Source organism: Oncorhynchus nerka, linkage group LG10, assembly GCF_034236695.1.
Source record: "Oncorhynchus nerka isolate Pitt River linkage group LG10, Oner_Uvic_2.0, whole genome shotgun sequence".
Taxonomy (NCBI): Eukaryota; Metazoa; Chordata; class Actinopteri; order Salmoniformes; family Salmonidae; genus Oncorhynchus; species Oncorhynchus nerka.
This window is the reverse complement of record NC_088405.1, coordinates 71,706,383-71,727,556: the sequence shown is the minus strand read 5'-3', so window position 1 is coordinate 71,727,556 and position 21,174 is coordinate 71,706,383. Positions and strand designations below refer to the sequence as shown.

Here is a 21,174-nt window from a genome sequence, read left to right as displayed (position 1 = left end):
ATGCAATGTACCAGTGCATTAAACAAGTGAGCTTAAAAAAAGAGGGAGAGACTTCAAATGAGTTTGGGCATTTGATGGCAAACGCATCAGCAGTCCACAAGTTCCAGTGTTTTATTGTAGGCACACTGGGGCATGCGCTTGGTGCATTTGGCACAAAATGGCCGCTCCTGATAGAAGATGAAGGGAGTGCTGTGGGAAACACCATAGACTCACCTGCGACTGACTCCCCCAGTTGCCTGTGCTCCACACCTTTGGGGGCAAAGGGTTCTAAGCCCATCACTGCTAAGAGCCGCTTCCCATCATCGGACTATGGGAAATAAGGTACAACTCGCCTGCACAGAATCAATAACCGAGATTAGATCATCTTGCATAATCTTTCAATGCATTGTGGCATATTGTGAAATGAATTTAGGTATATAGTTACATTAAGTGGCTTTCAAACAGTACACTCTATTCTGTGAGCACAGTGCTCAGAGTAATTGTAATAATTAATGATGAATTAAAAGTGAATGGGGCTTAATGAGGGTAAGCAGAGTCTTTGCGTGGGAAAGTTCCATAGGGATTAGTTATATTATTGGGACCATTTCCATTCCTTTTGGGGTCTTTGAGAGAAGCTGGAATTCCGATTTACAGCCGGGTGTAGAAGGGGTGGAGGAGGCCCCTCTTTTCACAGAGTCTCCCAGAGACAGGGGCTCATGGTGAGAGAAAGGGTCAGAGAAATGCGTAATTCGCTGGTGTGATGGTGTACGTCACTGATGCCGTGGCTCTCTGATGAACCCCTCACACATTAACAAACGACCCTCACCCACATTTACGCCCGGGCAAGAGATAATGTTCCCTCAATGAATATATCTCTGTAATATGCAGTTATGTTCGCTCACCCACTCATTTAGCATGCATCTAAAACGCTAATAATTTAGGGGGAGTTGGTTGACCTTTGTAGGGGGAGTGGGTTGATTTAGGCAGACTGCTGCCCTACAGAGCACAGTACATGATACAGGCAGACTGCTGCCCTACAGAGCACAGTACATGATGCAGGTAGACAGCTGCCCTACAGAGTACAGTCCATGATGCAGGCAGACTGCTGCCCTACAGAGCACAGTACATGATGCAGGTAGACAGCTGCCCTACAGAGTACAGTCCATGATGCAGTCGGACTGCTGCCCTACAGAGCACAGTACATGATGCAGTCAGACTGCTGCCCTACAGAGCACAGTACATGATGCAGTCAGACTGCTGCCCTACAGAGCACAGTCCATGATACAGGCAGACTGCTGCCTTACAGAGCACAGTACATGATACAGGCAGACTGCTGCCCTACAGAGCACAGTACATGATGCAGGTAGACGGCTGCCCCACAGAGTACAGTCCATGATGCAGGCAGACTGCTGCCCTACAGAGCACAGTACATGATACAGGCATACTGCTTCCCTACAGAGTACAGTACATGATGCAGGTATACTGCTGCCCTACAGAGTACAGTACATGATGCAGGCAGACTGCTGCCCTACAGAGTACAGTCCATGATGCAGGTAGACAGCTGCCCTACAGAGTACAGTACATGATGCAGGCAGACTGCTTCCCTACAGAGTACAGTACATGATGCAGGCAGACTGCTGCCCTACAGAGTACAGTACGTCCGGCTAAAAATCATTAAGGAGAAGTCCCCTTGGCGTACATCATCACCACCCCCTGCCGAGCTGTGTGGTAGACTGGGAGAGCCAGTCAGTCAGACCTCCCCCTCCCGTCCTCCTTCCATCCTCCCACCAAATTCCTCAGTCAGGCTGGATTACCAAGCCCGCCTCTGAACTCAATAGGCAGGTTTGAGGGCAAAAAAGGGGAGGCGTCGGTGGCTGAAGTTCTCGCTCTTCTTTCGTTGGTTGGTTCGCTGGCTGTCTGGCTGGTAAATATCCCTGCGTCGTGTTAAACAGGAGGGCTATAATTAACTGTGGGAGACGCCAGTCAGTCAGGGTTGGGCGCCATGCCAACGGATCAGCCCTAATTACTATATTCACTTTGTCAGGGAAGCTCACTTTGCTGCTCCCTCTGATAGGCCCTGGCAGCCTCAGAAATCCCCCGGCACTGCACAGCACATTCTCAGGGAGGCAGACGGGGCCGATTGGCAGGCAGGAGGGCCGGGAAGGCTAGTAGCAGTTGCAGGGTGATGGAAGGCTGGGTGGGTGTAGGGCTGAGCGACTGCAGCAGAAGACACCACCCAATGGCCCCCGCTAAGCTCAGGGCCCAAACAAACACAGGGGCCACCAGACTGAGCAAAAACAATCCTGTACACAGTAATGCTGCTCCCAGCCGCCCTAACTGATTTTCACATTGATTGGATCTTGTACATATGTTCTTTTTACAGGTAGCACAAGACTGTGCCTTAACCCTGATCTGAGGCTCCATGTTTAGTCAACTCTGATTTCAGATTAAGATAAACACCAGTTTAAAAACAGACATGTCTGCCTCCTGCAGTGTCTCCATGAACAGCTTCAGTGCTATTTTGTGATGTCCAACATGCTCAGAGAAGTCTTATTTTTCACACGGTTTATAAACACCCTTTTAATATGCATGGGGTTTGGCTAAAATGAAATGCTCAGAATTGAGTTGCTATCAAAAGGCTGGTGGAGGTATTTACATTATTTTTATATATATATATATATATATATATATATATATATATATATATATATATTTTTTTTTTTAGACGTGGCCTGCTATCAATGCTTCTAATACATTACTGAACTGGAAATATGTCAACTCCACAGGCGGGGGATGAATATGGCTTTATTTAAATAGTTTGACTGTGGAAGCAGCTCAGACAACCATTTCAGGGCAGTTTATCACACTAAAGCCTCTTTCACACTGCCGGCCCAAACTGTCCACATACGGGCAAATCCCACTCCAAAGCCTGTTTCAACACAGCCACAGCCAGAGAGGGATAACGATCACTAGCATACGTGGGAGCCTTCATGGGGCACCACGGAGAGAAGCTGATAGTAGAGATAGAATTACGTACAGTATGCACAAGCAGAGTCATCGACAGCCCTCTTGCCAAATGCAGGGCATTCATTCTGATGAGCTTTATATCTGAGTACTATGGGCACTGGACAAGTGGTCTGACAGAGACTGAAAATAAAACTTCATTTGAGGTAAAGACATACTGAGTGACATTCATTAGAATATGGACTGTACAACTTCCAATGCAATACAATTTAGATTCAAACATGCGTCCATGTTCGGTTAGACTATTTCAGGATTCAAAACAAACAGAGACGACAGTGATTAAATTAAGCCCTCTTCTGACTCAAGTCAGACACTCAGCTCAGTCCTCACACTCTCTGGAGGTCACTTCTTACCATGGAAAACAGTCGGTCAACCTGACGAGCACTTATGACGTCTTCTCATGATTCTGGTGATGTCACACGGTTAGATAATAAAAAAGGCCGTCTTATGTCACAAGGTAAATCTCAAACTCAAATATCATCTGACAAAGTGGGAAAGGGCCGAGACAGAATTCAGGGATTCTCACCTCTTCCACGCAGACATGTCTGGAATGATTTAACCTACTGAATGTCCTTGTATCTTATTCACAAAGTGTGTCCCGGAATTCAGTCCTTTTCTCTCAGATGGCAACAAAACCGTATTGAACAAGAGAAGAAACAGGCTGTATAATTGAATTATTGGAAAACAAATGCAACTTCCAGCAGAAAGGAAGGATGTCTCTCTTTAAGGAGGAGCGTAAGGTGGACATATCAGGCCTCTATCAGACAGAGGTAAATTGCAACACCGTACAGCCGTGAGGTCAAGCAGTGATAACACAGCTAGAAATCCCCTTGTTCATTAAACTACCTGTTCCGTCTTATCATTCCACTTGACAAAATAAAGGACCAGGAATGCTCATGCATTACAAAGAACAGCAGTATATAAAGAGGTGTAGAAATCACCCTCTTTTCAATTTAATACCAGACAACTCCTTGAGAAGTTATCGGGTGGAATCTGTAACTAAAAACTAAAGTAATCAATACCCTCTTTTACTGTCTTCAGACATAAATAAGTTTGAGAGAGAAGTCACATGCAACACTAGCATGGTCTGCACTCTGAGCCAAAATGGAGGTGAACCGAACAACCCAAAAATATCCTCATCAGGAGTCCAGAGAGGAAGACACTCAGCACTTTGAAAGGGTGTCCATAACTCCCCTTCTCAGAGAGATGAGATGGAAACACTTTGAAAGGGTGTCCATAACTCCCCTTCTCAGAGAGATGAGATGAAACACTTTGAAAGGGTGTCCATAACTCCCCTTCTCAGAGAGACGAGATGAAACACTTTGAAAGGGTGTCCATAACTCCCCTTCTCAGAGAGATGAGATGAAACACTTTGAAAGGGTGTCCATAACTCCCCTTCTCAGAGAGACAAGATGAAACACTTTGAAAGGGTGTCCATAACTCCCCTTCTCAGAGAGACGAGATGAAACACTTTGAAAGGGTTGAAACACTACATTGAAACACTACATTGAGTTAGCAACTCTGAGCCCCTCTGAACAGAGCAGTAATTAAGGTAGCTTTCCAGCTCCAAGCGACAGAGGGATGAAATTTCCACCCCTCTGCCGGAACCCCTTGATGTTTTGTACCTTGGGTTCTGGGCCCATTCTGGCAACTAGAGCAGTTATTTTTTCCCTTTTCCTTTTTTCCCTCTCTTACAGAGTTCACAGAATCCCCGAGAACACAGCCTCCCAGCCAAAACCCCAGCACGATTAATTTAGTAACGGGTTATTAAGCTCAAACATAAATTGCAGCCCTGGACGGTTTATATGGAAAAGAAGCCTGATTTATTAGAGACCCAGAGACAAAACAGGTTTTTATTTTCCATTTATTCATCAACACTCGTTGGGAGTGGTAACTCGGAAGGAATTTTCAGACAGAAAAGGAGAGGAGAAAAGGGAAGAAGTGGGGAGGGGGTGGGGCAGCAACAATGGCTGCCGTGATCAAATTGCTGGGGAGAGGAGCACAATGGCCATGACATTCTTATCCAAGCTCTTCCCTGGACAACACTATATTTGTTTGGTGGAGCACTGCATCAGCTGAACACATATATCAATAGTGTTTGCAATCGCACTGTATCCTTGTATCTGTTCTTGACTTTCAGTAGATATTTCATCAAGGCTGGCTAACGGCCTCCTCTGAGCAATCGGAAACACTCCTGGGTTCGTCTAAAGTCCGAAAATAAAGTTCTCAAGCCATATCTGAGGCTGGGAAGACTGACAGAACTGACACAATGTCACTCTTAATGAAAGAGACATCTTCATTATGTCATCAGTCATTTCAACTCACATCAGTGTGATCTCCTTGTGGAGGCCCAGGTCTACATAGTGATCCATCACTCCTTTGAGGTTCAATAGATTATTATTATTATTTTATTTTTTTACAGAATTTCTGACAAACTGAAACTAAGGAGTTCATGGTTACATAAACTTGACCATTATGCTGAAAGTGACTAAGCCACGTTGTCCCCTCTCTTCCTTAGTAGACTGAGCGGTTTATGACTTTGGGGACGTACTCCTCTGACTAAGAAAGGGGCCTCTGGGGTAGTGAGCCAACGATTGTGCCAAACATTGACAGTGTACCCTCAATAGGTCTGCTGTATAAGAACCGCCTCTAGTCACCAGAGAAACCACCTGCCAATGGGCCCACAACTCAGCTGCCGACCATCTTATACCATGGATCACAACCTGTCCGTTCCAGAGACGTCATACAAACAGACAATATCAAACACACAACACACCAATAGGTTATTATATCTCATAATGGTGTGCAGACCTCTGCATAGAAGGGATATGAATGAGTGGAACGGAAGCTGGATCTCAGTCCTCCCCTCTATCCTGTTGAGGTGTTGTTGTCCTGTTCTAAAAGATACCCGATTCCTGACCTCTTTGTCTGCTGTGCATTAGGTCTGCCTCTGTGTGCCAGAGCACCATGGGTCATCAGGGCCCAGAATGACGCATGGCACGGCTGCTGCTGACACAGCACATAGCACTGCTGTGCTGCGTTGGGGTGGGGGGGGGGGGGGCAGACAGAGATGGGCAGCACTGCCCTGAGCAATGACAATGACCTGGCCGGCAGCTTACTGTAAATCACCAAACAGACTAATGGGCCCTGAGAATGAGCTGACTCAGGTGGGCCCAGACCTAGAACACCAAGCCGTCATCTAAGACTGTGTGTGGGTGCAATAGTACATTCAGTACATATTATCTGATGAGTAGTTTTTGTTATCCATTTTACATTCAATATTGTTTGAACGGATGAATATCTGTTTCAACTACAGTAAGTAAATTAAGCTACTCATCTGTCCTCCCACCTGCAGTCTGTTTGTTCTTCTCGCTCTTTCGTTCTCTTTATATTTCACATTGCTCTCTCCTGCGCTCTCTTTTGTTTGAGGAGAGGAGAGCCATGGCGACGGAGGAACCTCACAAAAGGGTCACATGACGTGGAGCCGAGGCGGGCGGGTGGACACAATGGCCGCACCACTTCGCACAGCTGGAGTGTCACGCATTCCTGGTGTTTACAAGATTTAGGTGGAAAACAAATCCACCCCCCCGAGGAACTCTGCGGTGCAAAATGGGCTCATTTTCTGTCTGAATAGAGGGTTTATGTCATCAGCATCGATGCATTTTAGGATCATGAGAAAATGGCAACCTGTGAAAACGATGGTGGTGGTGCTAGGAGGGTAGAATAACTGACAAGGCAGAGGAGAATAGGCTAGGTAGTGGTCACTCTTCAATGGGAACAGTTGACGGAGCTAAGGGTAGGAGGGACAAGAGTCTACTACTGCATTTCTTCGGGTAATTTGGTGTAATTTAAAATAATATTTCAAAAATCTAACATCTGTTCTACAATCTTCAATTCTCGGCCTCCAATTAGGTTGCCATTTTGAGAATCACAGTGTTGTCATCAAAGACAAGAATCAAAAGAGCCACTTTCTTGTGCCGAAATATATTGACGTAACGATAATTGAAGCCTCTGTTGGACGTTGTTCCTTCATTGCCAAGGCATTGCCAGCATACCTAAGCCTTGGCAGCTTAAATCAGATCCGCAGCAGAGTTTTCTTGAAATAAAGAACCGCTCACCCCTTAAAACTCTTCACACGCGGCGCTAGTTTTTACCAACTCAAGACATGACTTCACAGAAAAGCAGCAGGGCCGATCAAAACTGTCCAGAACAGCCTTGACCAACCATGCGACAAGGAATATTCCTTAAAAGGTGGTCGTAGTGGAGTAATAGAGTTCAGTTTGAGGGGGTGGCTGTGGGCTGGTGGTTTCAGACTACTGACTACTAAGGTCATCCTTTGATTCCCAGAGGGTTTCCGATTGTACTGACAAACCTGGTTTGAGTTGGAGCTTAAAAGAGGGAGGAGCATTGAGTAGCCTATGTAATGACATGTAATGAATGGTGTTTTAAAAAACTATGCTAGCATGGGCTAATGTAAGGATGGGCTAACTGGATCGCATGGGAAGTGGAATCCAATGAGAAGGAACAAATGAGGAGCTCAGCCATTCGCGAGGAAGAGACACTGTCCAAAAGGTAAATAAAAACACACAAAACGGCAGTGGAAGCAGCTGAAAGAAGGGTGGGGGGCGGAGGGCCAGTGAACAATAAGAGGACATTGTCTCCTCCGCTTGACTGGGCACCATTTCCCTGACCCCACCCCTGACCCCGCCCCCGACAAAGGGGACGGGTGATGTGTCCCCGTCGGATGACAATAGAGGCATTGATGACGAGGGTCTACACACACACGTCTGTTCGGCCATGATGCTGCATGTCCGTTACATCAACACAGACACACACATCCTGTCTGTCGTGCCTCTACTAATGTGGTGTGTGTGTGTGTGGGTAAGTAGGGACAGGCAGAAGCAGAGCAGACACTCACCTCTGGTGTGTTTTTCTTGAACTCGCGGCTCTGGTCGATGAGCTTTTTCCTGGACTGCTCGCTCTCATCTTGTCTGTTGGCCAGCGCTGTGGCTGTGGCATTCAGTTCTCTCTGTGAGACCAAGAGGGGAGGAGGAGAAAACACTAAATGATTACACAGGGCTCTGTGGGGGGTGACCGTCATTTACATCAGCAGACAAACAAGAAAACCCCTCTTCTTTTAACTCTCTTTTCCCCCCTGTAGTCTGGCACCACTAGCCCTTCACTGGGAGAGGGGGAGCGTGAGAGAGAAGAGAAAGAGAGAGACAGAATCAGCCTCATCTTCTCTCCTCTCCCTCCTGTAGTCTGGCACCACTAGCCCTTCACTGGGAGAGGGGGAGCGTGAGAGAGAAGAGAAAGAGAGAGACAGTATCAGCCTCATCTTCTCTCCTCTCCCTCCTGTAGTCTGGCACCACTAGCCCTTCACTGGGAGAGGGGGAGCGTGAGAGAGAAGAGAAAGAGAGACAGAATCAGCCTCATCTTCTCTCCTCTCCCTCCTGTAGTCTGGCACCACTAGCCCTTCACTGGGAGAGGGGGAGCGTGAGAGAGAAGAGAAAGAGAGAGACAGTATCAGCCTCATCTTCTCTCCTCTCCCTCCTGTAGTCTGGCACCACTAGCCCTTCACTGGGAGAGGGGGAGCGTGAGAGAGAAGAGAAAGACAGAGACAGACAGACCTAGATATGACACTAGCACAGGCACCATGACTACTTACACGCTGGCATCACACACACCCCAATGTACAGTACACACACTGTACAGTGTACGCACACATTAAATGTACACATACACTCCCTTCTTCCCCCCTTTCTTTCAGCACATCTTCCATCTTTAACTACAGATAGAAGTGTAGAAAAAGAAGTACAACTACTTTGATCCAGGCAGCATTTCCACTAAAAAATGTATTCAAGAGAGAAAGGAAAATAGCTTTTCTCACAGGCAGAAATTCACCAGCAGCCTTTATGGTCTCTATGCATGTAAATGTCATAGGGCAGATCCCAGATCATCAATATTGGGAGAGAGGTACCCAGAGGAGATATAAACACTGACTCTAGATCAGCATGGACAAGTCAGGCTAGGAGGAGACTATACTGTAGGCTAATAGTACTATTCAGAGGCATCTGCAGCCAGGCTACTAGCCTAAGCTTTAGAATATCCACACAGAGGATGAAGCCCCCTACACAATGTTATGTCTGACTCTGAACCTGTCATAATGTAATCCACAAGTATCTATAGTTATTCTGATGATATAATTCCCCATTGGACTGGGACGTGTGAAGTGACTTACTGACAAGCAGTGTCAAGATGGGCCTTCGCCGACGCTGTGTATGTGTTTGCGTGTGTCGTCTCTGCTCTGAGAGAGACAGCAAGAGAGAAAAGAGAAAAGGGAGAGCCAGAGAGAAAAGGGGGGGGGGGCAGATAGAGAGGGGGCAGAGAGAGAGAGAGAGAGAGGCAGAGAGAGAGAGAGAGGCAGTTGAGGCTGACATCTGGGAGCCAGATGCAGGGAACAAATCACCTTAATTAGGCTGGAACTGAGCAAGCCAGATTGCAGCCTCCACTTTAATCCACACAGCCACCACAACTACCCACTACCCACCACCACTACCAACCACCACCCTACTACTACCAACCACCAGCACCACTACCCACCACTACCAACCACCAGCACCACTACCCACCACCCACCACTACCCCACCACCACCACCACCACCACCACCACCACTACTAACCACCACCACTACTACCACTACTACTAACCACCACCACTACTACCACCCACCACCACTACTACCACCCACCACCAACCACCGCTACCCACCACCCACCACCACTACTACTACCCACCACCACTACTACCCACCACCACCCACCACCACTACTACCCACCACCACTACTACTAACCACCACCACTACTACCCACCACTACTACTAACCACCACCACCACTACTACCCACCACCACTACTACCCACCACCACTACCAACCACCACCACTACTACTACTACCCACCACCACCACCACCACCACTACTACTACCACCCACCACCACCACTACTACTACTACCCACCACCACCACTACTACCCACCACCACCACCCACCACCACCACCACCCACCACCACCACCACCACTACTACCACCCACCACCACCACTACTACTACTACCCACCACCACCACTACTACCCACCACCACCACCCACCACCACCACCACCCACCACCACCACCACTACTACCCACCACCACCACTACTACTACCCACCACCACTACTACCAACCACCACCACCACTACTACCCACCACCACCACTACTACTACCCACCACCACCACTACCCACCACCACTACTACTACCACCACCCACCACTACCACCACCACTACTACTACCCACCACCATCACCCACCATCACCACTACTACCCACCACCACCAACCACCACCACTACTACCCACCACCACCACCAACCACCACCACCACCACTACTACCCACCACCACTACTACCAACCACCACCACCACCACCACTACTACCCACCACCACCACTACTACCCACCACTACTACCCACCACCACTACTACCAACCACCACCACCACCACCACTACTACCAACCACCACCACTACTACCAACCACCACCACTACTACCAACCACCACTACTACCAACCACCACTACCACTACCAACCACCACTACCACAACCTACCACAACCAACACCACTACCCACCACCAACACCACTATGACTATCCACCACCACTACCAACCACCACCACTACCCACTACCCACCACCACTACCCACTACCACTACTACTCACCACCACTAACCACCACCACCACTACCCACCACCACTACCAACCACCACGTCTGGAGGGGCCAGCTAGAGCACACAGTACAACTCTCTCAGTCTCGCTCTCCCACTTTTATCTGCTCCCAGATCCTCCTCAAGTCTGCTATAAGAGCTGTTTCACTGAGGAGGACAATCTAGGAAATAGAGCCTGTGTTCCTTCTGGGAACGTCAGCAGATGGGTCACCCTAGACGCACCTCCTACTTTGGCCCCAAACCTAAAATAATTTGGGTACAATAAAAAATGTTGGTGTCTTTTTAAGGCCATGTGTGTGCATCATATTTCAAGACGTCAACCTTCGCCCACAATCCCTGTGGTGCCACCTCTGCCGCGGTGGGCATGCTAATTGCAGCTCTGTGGAGTGGGCGCTAGGGGGAACTGTTCCCAGGTCATAGTAGAGGGGTTGGTGGGCCTGGCACTGCCACTCTACCCTGCTGGCAACACTGACCCAGAGTCAGGGAGAGGCCCGCTGCACATTACCTCCATCCCGCTGTCTCTGGCCCGGGGGGCCCATATGACAGAAAGGCTGCAGAAACCAGGGTTTGCCACAGGGACACTGAGCAGAGTGGAAGACAAGCTAATAGAAAGGATATAGACTTAGCTAGCCCTGGGAGCTAACGCATTAGCACTGGCTAGCTGTACTGTAGCTCTCAGCAACTGTATACTCTCCTGCTGTATCTAGACTAGAGAGTAATGGATAAGTGAGCGAGGGAAGGAGGAGGGAGGGTTGGAGAAGTGGAAAGGAGGAACGCCACATTCCCCCAAAAGCTACACTCTTGAGACTGATTAGCAGATGCCCATTATGCAAACGATTTGGCTAATCAACTCAAATTGATTAGCACTAGGCTTCCTAACCCATCTCCTAATGCGCCGGCGCTGAGCCCGTCCGCGGGGTGGGGTTGGGCCCAGGGAGCTGGGTAATTATGTTTTTATCAACAGGACGAGTCAGCCCAACCCCAGCCCCCTGTCTTCATCCACCCACGTAGCTCACCAGTGGTGATTAGAACATGAAAATACTGGTGGAGGAAACTCAATTAAAAAAGCTCATATGAAACCACTAAACACACAAACGCTAGAATTCTGATCAGTTGACTTCCCATAGTCAAATTCAGCATGAGTCTACAATATTGCTACATTGTTCGAGTATTGGGATGCAGGCAAAACACCATTCTGAATGTGTCTGCCTGCCTGTTACCAAGATTGTGCAGTTAAGATTAAAGCAAGTCCCTCTCTTCATCTATTGCCTAGTTACTGTTATACCCATGGAACTGGACCACATCAAACATTAAAGCTGCGATATGTCACTTGTTGGGCCACCTGACCAAATCCTTTGCTAGGAGTCAACATGATTCTATAGAACTTTTCAACTAGCTAGAAGACGTGGTAAACAATGAAGTAAACACATATCAGTCCAATCAAAGTTACCGGAAAAAAGACGTTGACTTATCTGTGTCCAATGACCTTGAGCCTTGTTGGACAGGCACTGTCAATGTAACTCTATGGCAGCACGCAGGGGGAAGAAGCTGCCTGGCCCTCAGTGGTCTCTCCCAGAAAAGTTAATGTGTCCAGGCTACATGAGGCCTTGGTGTATAGAAACTGGCATTTTATTTCAGAATCCGTGTAAGAATAGCCTAGGCTATATGATTCATTTACTGTCTGGCATAGCTGTAGGAGCTATGGCATAGGCTAGTGAGTATGATAGGGTAACACGCAGACCACTGCTTATACTACTTCAAAATTAACCGTCACAAATGCTGACTATTCCATCATAGGGGGGCGTGACCAACTTCACCAACACTAGGAGGACAGATGTGGCCAAACCCCTCTCACACGTCCTACCCCCACCCCCCTCAGTGTGTCCCACCCTACCCTATCTCCAGGCTCCATAGCGTCGGCCCTCTCAGCCTACATCGGGCCCTGCCGCCTCTCACAGCAGCCATGCTTAAATAAAGGACCAAATTGTGCTCTATAATGGCTTTATAATTTTTGTAATGGAAGAATTTTGCTGGCTCAGGCAGTGGTGCTTGTCTTAGTTAATTTGTTCAGTAGTAAACGCTGATGGAACAGATTACCACGCTCCCTCGAGAGCTTGACTGTGCCAGATGCTATCAGCTGCATGAGCTGAAGGGAATATCTCTCTCTCTGGGTCTCTCTCCCTGTGTCCCCATCTCCCTCCCTCTGTGTCTCACACTCTCTCTGTGTCTCCCCCTCGGTGTCCCTCACTCTCTCTGTGTGCGTCTCTCTCGTGTGTGTGTGTCTCTCTCTCTCTCTCTCTTTCTGTGTGTGTGTGTGTGTCTCCCTGTTCCTCTGTGTGTCTCCCTCGGTGTCCCTCACTCTCTCTGTGTGCATCTCTCTCTCTCGTGTGTGTGTGTGTGTGTGTGTCTCTGTCTCTGTGTGTGTCTCTCTCTCTCTCTCTTTCTGTGTGTGTGTCTCTCCCTGTGTGTGTGTGTGTGTGTGTGTCTCGCTCTGTTCCTCTGTGTGTCTCCCTGTTCCTCTGTGTGTCTTGTCTCCCTGTTCCCCTGTGTGTCTCCCTGTTCCCCTGTGTGTCTTGTCTCCCTGTTCCCCTGTGTCTCCCTGTTCCCCTGTGTGTCTCCCTGTTCCTCTGTGTGTCTTGTCTCCCTGTTCCCCTGTGTGTCTCCCTGTTCCCCTGTGTGTCTCCCTGTTCCCCTGTGTGTCTCCCTGTTCCCCTGTGTGTCTCCCTGTTCCCCTGTGTGTCTCCCTGTTGCTCTGTGTGTCTCCCTGTTCCCCTGTGTGTCTCCCTGTTCCCCTGTGTGTCTCCCTGTTTCCCTGTGTGTCTCCCTGTTCCCCTGTGTGTGTGTCTCTGTGTGTGTGTGTCTCTCTCTCTCTCTTTGTGTGTGTCTCTCCCTGTGTGTGTATGTGTGTGCGTCTCTTGCTCTGTTCCTCTGTGTGTCTCCCTGTTCCTCTGTCCGTCTCCCTCCCTCTCTGCGTCTCTGTCCGTCTCCCTCTCTGCGTCCCTGTCTCACTCCCTGCCTACTCCAACCAAGCTCCCCTCAAAACAGACCAGATCACAAATTCAATCTCAAGATCATTAAGGGTAGTTGAGGGAGGGGGGTTGGTTAGGGGCAATGGAACAATTTACTCTGATTGAAACCAATAAAAGGCAGAGGGCATTTTCTGAAGATGGTATTGTTGTGGAGAACTGCTGACCAACTTCAGATTCATGCAAAAAGCTTTTCAAGATGCAGCTTTGAATCTTTCCAAATAGATTATCATGATAGGCTGACAGTCATAAAAGTTAATTGGGTAACAGCAGACAAAACAAAGTTGATCTACGCATCAGCTGACCCCATATCTTGAGTATAAGCAGGTGCAGGTTTTCAAAAAGTTAACTTCATCAACAGCCGGCGACGGGTTTAAAAACGGCATCAATTTATCCACCCTTAAATAGGCGCAGTGCAGAAAAAGACATCATCTAGCCCTTCTGTATGTGGAACAAAACGAAGGTGGAACAGATATTGCCGCTACACTGCTGGAGCCGATTTCTTCCCAGAGTCTGTGTCTTTTATCTACTAGGACATCTGTATAATGACGGTTGGAACACGCCACACTGCCACGAATGAAACAACTCTTCTGTTCAGGTGCACTTACTGAGTGACAACATCACCAATGACTACCCTTCTGCAATCTGACCTCACCTCTGTGCCTCACACACTACAGTCTGGGAATGTACAGTACAACTGTAAAGGCCAGAAAAACAGCACAAAGCAAAACCAAGGTTAATGAGGTGCAACTCATTTCCAGAATTACACTCATGAAAGTGGTCGTCCTGATAATCTCCATTTGATTTGAATATATGTGGACAGGCATTATATTCTTTTCTCCACCCATGTTCACAGATATGAGTCACAGATTGCAGCGCTGTATGATTGTGTGTGTACTGTATAGTATTGAGGGTTTCCGTTAGTACGTCAGCATACAAGGCCTTCACAGTACATTGACAGCTTTACTAAAAAGACAGCCCATGCTAACTAGACTAGAGCATTGGGCCATTATCAAAACATATGGAGAGGGAGGGAGAGAGGGAGAGAGGAGAGAGAGAAGGAGAAAGGAGAGAAGGAGGGAGGGAGAGAGGGAGGGAGGGAGGGAGGGAGGTGTCTAGCTCTCGGTACCACTTCAAAGGAGCTTTAGGCAAATAGCAAATACAAGTGTCTGCTCTGTCCTGGCTGCTCCAACAGCTGCTGTTAACATTAAGAGGAGGGCTAATCTATTTGCATTGTAGTGAGGCGGCACACTAAAACCTTTATCAAAGCCTCATGTTTTGTTTTCGCTAACACTACCAGTTAAAACAGACCAGGCTTTATGGCCACGCTAGGCTATTCATACTCGTTGACACAGTCTCAAAAGCTAGGCGGTCGTTTACACAAGATCTCAGAACAGGTCTTGGAACAAGGAGGTCCGATTAGAACCCATCGACAATACAGATTTGGCAATGCAGGTTAAAATGTCACCTTGACGTGTGTATGTATGTGTCTTGGAGATAACTTAACCTTCAGTCCTAATCCGTTGACTTGAAGCGAGGGGTAATGCATACTAAAGCTCTCCTAATGGTCTGGTCAGAGTGAAGTGTGCCTTAAGCCGAATAAACTGGAGCCATAAATTGGAGTGTCAGTTTAACCTACATGGAGAAGGGGAATTACATTAACATTGGTTTCTAATAAACGTCCCAGTGTTCAAACTGCGCCCTGGTAACAGATTTGTGACGGATGTTTTAATAGGCTGTGAATCATATATCTGCAGGAGGAGACTGACAGTGTGATGTGGTGGTCGGGACGTAGTATGGAACATACAGTTGAAATCGGAAGTCATTAAAACATGTTTTTCAACCACTCCACAAATTTCTTGTTAACAAACTATAGTTTGGCATGACACAAGTAATTATTCCAACAATTGTTTACAGACAGATTATTCCACTGTATCACAATTCCAGTGGGTCAGAAGTTTACAAACACTAAGTTGGCTGTGCCTTTAAATAGCTTGGAAAATTCCAGAAAATGATGTCATGGCTTTAGAAGCTTCTGATAGGCAACTTGACATCATTTGAGACAATTGGAGGTGTACATGTGGATGTATTTCAAGGCCTACCTCCAAACTCAGTACCTCTTTGCTTGGCATCATGGGAAAATTAAAAGAAATCAGCCAAGACCTCAGAAAAAGAAATGCAGACCTCCACAAGTCTGGTTCATCCTTGCAAGCAATTTCCAAACGCCTGAAGATACCACGTTCATCTGTACAAACAATAGTACGCAAGTATAAACACCATGGGACCACGCAGCCGTCATACCGCTCGGGAAGGAGACGCGTTCTGTCTCCTAGCAAGTATAAACACCATGGGACCACGCAGCCGTCATACCGCTCAGGAAGGAGAGTGCAAAAAAGTGCAAAGGTGCAAATCAATCCCAGAACAACAGCAACGGACCTTGTGAAGATGCTGGAGGAAACCGGTACAAAAGTATCTATATCCACAGTAAAAATGAGTCCTATATCAACATAACCTGAAAGGCCACTCAACAAGGAAGACGCCTCTGCTCCAAAACCGCCAGTAAGATCGTACTTTTGGGGTGAAATGTCCTCTGGTCTGATGAAACAGAAATAGAACTGTTTGGCCATACTCACCATCGTTATGTTTGGAGGAAAAAGAGGGAGGCTTGCAAGCTGATGAACACCATCCCAACCATGAAGCATGCGGGTGGCAGCATCATGTTGTGGGGGTGCTTTGCTGCAGGAGGGACTGGTGCACTTCACAAAATGGATGGCATCATGAGGCAGGAAAATTATGTGGATATATTGAGGCAACAAGCATACTTCCAAAGTTGTGGCAAAATGGCTTAAGGACAACAAAGTCAAGGTATTGGAGTGGCCATCACAAAGCCCCGACCTCAATCCTATAGAAAATATTTGGGTGGAACTGAAAAAGCGTGTGCGAGCAAGGAGGCCTACAAACCTGACTCAGTTACACCAGCTCTGTCAGGAGGAATGGGCCAAAATTCACCCAACTTATTGTGGGAAGCTTGTGGAAGGCTACCCGAAATGTTTGACCCAAGTTAAACAATGCTACCAAATACTAATTGAGTGTATATAAACTTCTGACCCACTGGGAATGTGATGAAAAAAATAAAAGCTGAAATAAATAATTCTCTCTACTATTATTCTGACATTTCACATTCTTAAAATAAAGTGGTGATCCTAACTGACCTAAGACAGGGAATTTTTACTAGGATTAAATGCCAGGAATTGTGAAAAACTGAGTTTAAATGTATTTGGCTAAGGTGTATGTAAACTTCCGACTTCAACTGTATATCAGCGGGACGAGACTGATAGTGTGCTGTGGTGGGACGTAGTATGGAACAAATGTCCCCACAAGGAAGGAACACACTGTCCTCATAATTCACAGTCCTTCTAGAAACCGTCCTTAACAGCATCTTTAAAGTTATTTTTATTTACTCCATAATAAACTCATATGTATTCTTATCTAGGGGTTTTATCTTTTTTATTAGCACAGTGACCTAGGAGCGTGTGTTTTAATTTAATTCCCCCACCATGAGGACCTCACCTACCCGAGCGTGCCCACAATGGAATCATTGTGCCTGTACAGTTCTCACCTTCGCTATGACCTTCCTCCTGCCTGATTGACTGCCAGATCGAGCAATCAAAACCAGCCAATTCACTGGGAGGGGGCCTCTGGAGGGCATGGTGCTCATGTAAGAGAAGGGGAGGAGAAAATATTATCTGAGAGTAGTAGCAGCCATGCCTCATAACCAAGAGGACTGTTCTTTGAAAAACTGCAGTGGTCATTGAAATGTCATTGGCCTCTTTGGTAACAACAACTCCCAAACAGTTTCTCAGAACGGGTGCTGGTTCTCACAGAGAGTGGACTACCTCGGAGAAGAAAAAAAACGTAACTACTTCATCCAATTAAGCGAAATGCTGGCTATTATCATACATTTGTGTGCTAATTCCCAGCATGTAGCTTTATGGTAAGAACAATAAGGTGGTTGTTGACCAATGAAAAACACTCCTTCACTCTGGATAGAGGTACAGGGGTTTATGGTACTACATTCTAACCGATCGCTGCAGCTGTACATAGATTGGGTGGGCTATTTACAGACTATCTACCTCATCCCCATACTGTTTTTTAAAAATGTACTTTTCTGCTCTTTTGCACACCAGTATCTCTACTTGCACATCATCATCATCTGCTCATTTATCACTCCAGTGTTAATCTGCTAAATTGTAATTATTCGCTCGTATGGCCTATTTATTGCCTACCTCTTCATGCCTTTTAATGGACACAGCCTACACCGCTGTGATTTAGACTAGCAGAAACAGAAAAATGGGTCGTCCCCATTCAACGTGACCAATTTGCAAACATTGTTTGATCTCACAATCTAACTGCTCTATAAATCAGGCCTATGGTTAGATGTTCTCTCCATTTCAAACTGATAGCCAATCAAAGACCACATGCTTAGGGGCGCGTAAGTAAGCATTTCACTGTAAGGTCTACAACTACACCTGTTGTATTCGGCGAATGTGACTAATACAATTTGATTTGATTTGATTTAATGCTTGACAGCAGACCAACACCCCCCCACCACTGTTGCTATGTAAGCGTGAAAACTTTGATTAGTCTGAGGGGGTGGGGTTGCCTTCTGCTGGTGCTACTGATGTTGTAACATCTGCCTTGCGAGAGGCTTGTTTACATGCAAGCATTATGTATTCACTATAATCAGTCTATAATCACAGGCATTATGGAGAGCTCTTCAGTTGAAGGATTTGGTGATTATGAGAACGAACCGGGAGAGGTAGAAGGGGGGGGGGTGTTGTTAGGACAGAACCTTTATTAGTGTGAATTAAACACAGTGCTGCTGCGCAGATTGTGGCGCTCTGCTCTGCCAGGGTCTATGGGCGGATCAATCCTGGAGGGTTCTCAGTGATATGAAACGCGCTCCAGCCCCGTAATGATTGGGGACTGATTCGCTCGCTCTGACAATTCTCCCAATCTCTCTTCACCCTCTGATTTATTATGCAACAAGAGGGCTGTGATTCGCTTCAAAAGGCCCCCATTCAGCTTCATAAGGAGGCCCAGAGAGAGAGAGAGAGAGAGAGAGAGATGAGCTCCACAGAAAAGTGGTGGATATGGCACTGTCATCTAGGTTCAAGATCTGCCAGCTGATGTTTAGGCTGCTTCTAACACCGCTCGCGTTGCAAAATAAATGTGCAAATGCATGTTATTCAATCATTTCATCTAAACTGCTCGCGCGCATCAACGATCGTCTGCGTAGACAGGCGCTATTTTTTTCTCTCCAAGTTGGTTCTATTTTTGACACTTGATACGCTGCAAGTACCACCTCTCCTATCTCTTCATTGGATTATAGGAGCATATACCCACATGGGTGATTGAAAGATGAAGTTCCACACTCCAGTCCAGTTGGTGGTGGTAATGCACCTTAAAGTTGGTAGCCAACTGACATATAAAGTCCACAGAAGAAGAGAACTGGAGGAGACATTACTAGAAACTAACTAGGATTCCCCTTTAATCTGTGGATTAAATGTCAGAGTAGAAAACACATGATTTTGTGTGACTCAAAATGGGTCAAAATTCTACAAAGATCCAGAAAAAAAGGACCTTGTGTATTTCAGGTAAAATAACAACCCAATGTTAATATCCCAGTACAAATTAGCCAGCAACAGCAAGCTAGCTAGCTAAATGTCCATGAATGTTTCACGTGTTTCGACCTGTCCACAAATTAATATAGTTAGTTCAGAGTTCCTTCTGTTATTTCAACCTGTGTGTCTGGATCGCATTTGGGGTGGACGTACAAAATCAACCTGCATGGCGGATGCACGCGCGTGCCGGTCTAGACAGCATGTAATGACGCAAATACCATAGCTCTGGTGACGCAGTGAGAGTGGGCATAATGAAGTCCTCTGACTGGAGAAGCACGGCCATTTCCTCAAGACCTTTACCTTCCCCACAATGTATCCGCTGACCAGACAATGAACATGGTAAACCAATTAAGATTCCTGGACTTGACACTTGTGGCACGGAGGAGAAGAGAAGGCAGGCCAATGACAGACATGCTGTGAGGGGGGAGTGAGTGATTAAGTGTTTGACTGGCTGGTTGGTTGGTTGGACACTATAAAGGGTTAACAGTGAGAGAGGAGACTGAGGAGGAAAACAAAACTCCAAGTTTTAACGTCTCCCTCAATTACAATGCAGAGATAAGCCAACACTGCTAAAGGACAGGATGTGGTGGGGGGAGGGGAGCGGGGGTCAGACGTTTTTAGCTCATCTATATTTACAATTGGGTGTAATGGTGCGCACACACACGTAGGCCTCGCACGCGCACCCTCCCCCGCGCACAAACACACACACTGGTATAGGGAGCTGGTGGTAGCCTCCACCCACATCAATCCACATTCCTCAAATACTTTCCAAGCTTTACAGCGACTAATTAGATAAATTATACAGCTTGCTAAGAGGAGAGTTTAACTGGACCTCTTTGGGAAAGGGGGGAGTTCAGTTTTAGTGACTACCAGGCTAACATTGACCAAGTCCTTGAGGTAGTTAAGTGACTACCAGGATAGCATTGAACTTGGCGTAAAGTTGGAGAAACAAATAACCACCAAGCCAAGCAGCAAACACAGTGTTCTACGACAAATATTCACTCCAGGTAACTGTTTGATTGCATACATCATGTCTAACTCCTAAAAGAAAGAGTGCAGATTTCAGATGGCATAAGACAGCACAATGGAACAAAGAAAGCAGGAAGGAGGATAACAATTGCCTGTCCTTCATTTCCTCTCAGTGGGAATAGGCTGAGCAACAGGAGAACTATAGAAAACTTGTACAGTGGATTGAGTGCAGTCTCTGCCTCCCTCCATCTCTACCATTGTTTACTCACACCTGAGTGCCACATACACACCACCCCTTGCTCTGCTCCAAGACAAAACAACTCACTGTCACACCGAGCCCCACAGTGCTGTGTACGCCTCACAACGCCTGGTAAGAGCCCGCACGCTCCCGCCATCTTTCCATCTATTACCCTGCAAAGAGAATGAAACCCTTCACTGTGAGAGACAGACAACACTTCTCTATTGAGAGGGAGAAGAGAAAAAAAACGACTGTGCCGTCGTGTGATGTCATTATTAAGAGACGGGTTCTTTATCACAGAGGCCTTGCTGTTCTATGACACCCGCAGCCATGGTATGAGAGTCGGACTAGGGCTGATGTGACGGATCTCTCCTAGACCCAGTGTTGCTGAAACACAGTTTCTAAGATTTGACTCAGTTACAGTTCATATAAGGAAAATCAGTCAATCGAAATAAATTAATTAGGCCCTAATCTATGGA

At 46.9% G+C, this 21,174-nt stretch overlaps 1 pseudogene; it reads right to left on the bottom strand.

Moving 5' to 3' along the window:
• The window catches only part of LOC115135957 (homeobox protein cut-like 1), a 168,433-nt pseudogene extending 147,794 nt beyond the window's left edge, over positions 1 to 20,639 (bottom strand).
• Positions 20,640 to 21,174: the final 535 nt, after the last annotated feature.